This window comes from Bidens hawaiensis, unplaced genomic scaffold (genome assembly GCF_021521415.1).
Source record: "Bidens hawaiensis isolate Kalapana, Puna unplaced genomic scaffold, B.hawaiensis_p1.1 tig00012283_1, whole genome shotgun sequence".
Taxonomy (NCBI): Eukaryota; Viridiplantae; Streptophyta; class Magnoliopsida; order Asterales; family Asteraceae; genus Bidens; species Bidens hawaiensis.
In genome coordinates, this window is record NW_027491999.1 from 506259 (window position 1) to 510133 (window position 3875).

Consider the following 3875-nt stretch of genomic DNA (forward strand, 5'->3'; position numbering starts at 1 on the left):
GAGGTGAAATCTTACGTGGATAACTTAGTTAAAGGTCATCTGGAAACTATGTATTGCTTTAATATAGTAGTCAGATTAGCTAGTCCATTATCTACCTATAGCAACACATTCTCTCCACATGTCATTCAACTAGACCCTCCACATAGGTGCCAAGTGTATAACTTTCCATTTTTACAATTTTCATTTAATGAATGATAAAATGAAAAATATGTTGTTGGTAGGAATTAAACTCACTACCTTAATTTAAAAATGTTTTTGGCTTACCAACTCACCTAGAATGAATTGATATTAACCTTCTCTTTTTCTTAATTGTTATAGATTCACAACCTTACATTTTGATTTCTTTTAAAATACAAATACAAGATATTCTTACCAATCTATGTGTTTTAGAAAAAAAAATTATTTATATCTTATAAATTCATAAAGTATGTTATTATGTATATTATTAAATTTAACTTTTTTGTTTTCTTTTTAACCACCCGTGTATCACACGGGCTATATCCTAGTTCCCATTAAAACAACTCAAATTCATTACATCCACCACCTATGTCTTTTTTTTTCCATTTCATTCAATCTTTCACCCTACATCACCTCCACAACTACATGTGCCCCCACCCGTCACCCACCACCGCCGCCACCCACCACCGCCGCCACCCATCACCGCCATCGATCACCACTGCCACCCACCAGGGTACCACTGTCGCTATCCTCCTCCTCCATCACCACCACCTCCGACCAATTTTTCCATCCACCATCTCCGTCGCCACCGATCATCGCTGCCATCCACCACCACCACCACCTCGAGTCACCACTAATTTTATTTTATTCCTTCATCTACCAAACAACACAAAGTAATAATTCATTCCATTCGCACATGATAACCAAACAAAATAATAAAATGATGATTATCCATTCCATTACCTCGTTCATTTCATTTTTACATTCATTTTATTACATTACCCCATATCAAGCATATTATAGATACACATTTATCAACATTTGCTTATAAACTGACTGACACATTATGAAATACATTTGCTTTAAATTGCCATAAGTTTTGCTTTCTATGTTCTATTATAATTGTTATTGCTTACCCTTAAATTATATTACACATAAACATCTATTAAATATTACTCATTAGTATATAAGAAATTGCTAAAATGGATTAGCAAGGTAGATTGGTGTCAATAAAAGAACATATAGTGTTGCTAAAATTGCATATAAATTTACCGGTTACACCGGTATCAATAAAAAGAATGAATGGTAAAAATACATACGTTTTTTTTTCCGGTACGTTTATGTGACACGATCACCTATACCCAACCTAGCCTTAACTTTTGCCCCCATTTTATGGTTGGTCCTTTATGAATAGTTAAATCTTTCATTATTTCAAGGGATTCTGTGAAGAAAGCATGTACAAACAACAAAATATGAACAATTATAAAACTTTTTAATAGAACCAAAAGCTCATATAATTAACAAATCTAAAAATCTAGCAAAAAGTAATATCGACTGGTGGTCGTGTCACATTAAAATGATGTTAAATGATTTAAAGAGGTAATTCAATATAGATAAAGATCAACTTGAGTATATGTAATATCGACTTCATCTTTTAGTTTTTCTTTTTTTTTTTCATGACAGTCTGGAATTGACGCCATTATTTGTTGGGGTGCCTGTCTGTGGTTACGAAACCGGCTCAATCGAGATGACTACCAAAGTTGTTGGGTTATGATTATTGTATTGAGTACAAGAAGGGAGTTTTCAATTGGGAAACCGCGTGTGTTAGGATTTTAAACAAAAGTTATATTTTTTGTGAAAGGCCCGAGTTCTTATTCGCTTTAGGCCTCTAGAATGAATGAGCCGCCCCTACCTGACTCAAACTGTCGAATTGATCCGAAAATTTCTATGTCCAGTCATATGAAATTGTAGTGTATGAAAATAGTGAACCCATTGGAAAAAATTCATGATTCGCCATTGACTAAAAAAGAACGAAAAGATGGTGGGGACGATTATTATTATTATTATTTTAAATGTGCTAATGATGTGATAAGGCTTTTGGGTACTTTGGATCTTTTTATTGCGGAGATTTTGATGTTTTTGAAGGATAATGTTTTTCATATGTGTAAGCTAACATTATCTGACCGGTGTTTTTCTTATGTGGAGATTTCACAAACTTTGTTTATAGTCTCCGCCCTTGTGTACTACATTTTTCAATTTACAAATATTAATCCGAATTTGTATAAACGTTAAACCATTAATAAATAAAATAACAATGAAATTGCAGAGCAAGAGATTTGAAACCGTGATGTACTCAAGCCACCGTTTTCTCCACTCGTGGCTACTAACTGAAATATTAAGGATTTTCCTACCATCTGCTAAGTAAATCGTATGCAAGAATCATTTGAGTCAAACGGTTATTGCAGTCGTGTTAGGTTAATGCATTGACAATGATAAGAAGAAAAAAAAAACCCATATATTTAATGTCGGACACCACTTAAAAGTTAAATGATATATGTAACCTGAACTTGACATGTGTAAACGATCGACATATTATAGACACTGACAAATTATAAGCATAGTTTCAAGAACACCAAACACAAGTAACTGGAACAGCAGCCATGGATAATCTTTGTTACAGGTTCGGGTGTTTTTAGATCTCTGCTGAGCCAAAAAATTACATCTTATGTGGCTTCGCCCGGGTTCGAACCGGAGACCTTCAGTGTGTTAGACTGACGTGATAACCAACTACACCACGAAACCATGTTGTCAGCCTTTGGAAAATTGATAATGTATATTGTTTTTTTCCAAATAAAAAAGTAATAATTCAAAAGTGCATTTACAATTAAATCAACAGTCATTAGTTAGTGAGTAAATATGTAGTAATAATTAGAGCAACTGCATTTGATAATTATTATTGTGTTTATTTTTTATATTTTGTCATACTTTCGATCGAGCAAAGAAAGTAAGTGAAACAAGCTCATCATTTGTAGATATATGATTTTTGTAAGTGCGACCTGGTTCGTTTATATACGAAGCATCAGAAATCTAGCATTTATCATATTTATTAGCAAATAAGTAAAGTCCTATTAAGTTTAACACGGGTGGAACTCGTCAAAAATTATACCCTGTTAGTTGGTTTCAGATGGGCCTTCATTGTGTAGCACACTGGCCTATTGGGCATGCTATGAACTGGCCTTACAATAAGCCCATTAAAACCCAACCAGCATATTCCATGAAACATTGTGCTAACTGCTAAGGGACTCAGCCAGACAGCCACTTAGGGTGCAGCCTTGAGCCTTATTTTTTTGGTTCTATTGTAGGATTGGGGTTGATATTTGCTTGATTCTGTCTACTATGTGATGGGCTAATATGAGATCATTAACTATTTATTTAACCTTCAAGCGGTGGTTTAGTGGTAAACATTTTATTCATCACTAGCCGGGGCTCTAGGTTAATTTTAATCTTTCTTCCCCTACTTAATTTCCTATGATAACCTCTTGAATGCCACATGCATAAAACAAGTTGTAATTTATCTAATCTCGTTGGTTAACATGATGTTACCTTATCACATGAGTTTTCTGGTAACAAGTTCTAATGACTTAAAATATTGTTTATAAATGAAATTGTACATATAAAATAATGTATAGTAAAATCATATGCATGCCGAGTACTTTTTTTTATAAAGTAGTTTTTTTGTTAACATTTTTTAAAATCCGACTACTCGCTATAGAAGATAGAAACACTCACTACTAGTAGTTTGGTTTAATTTAAATTTAATTGGGTTGTTAACTTAGTTATTATTAATGTTTGGCATGTTATTTAAAAAAATATTTTAAGATTCTTTACCAACTCTACATTATTCTACTTGATTATGC

The 3875-nt window shown here is 33.2% G+C and overlaps 1 non-coding gene across 1 annotated transcript; it reads right to left on the minus strand.

Annotated features, from left to right (window-relative positions):
* Positions 1–2686: 2686 nt before the first annotated feature.
* TRNAV-AAC (transfer RNA valine (anticodon AAC)) lies at positions 2687–2760 on the minus strand. The gene has a single exon. It is a non-coding gene; the product is annotated as a tRNA-Val (tRNA).
* Between the last annotated feature and the right edge of the window lie 1115 nt (positions 2761–3875).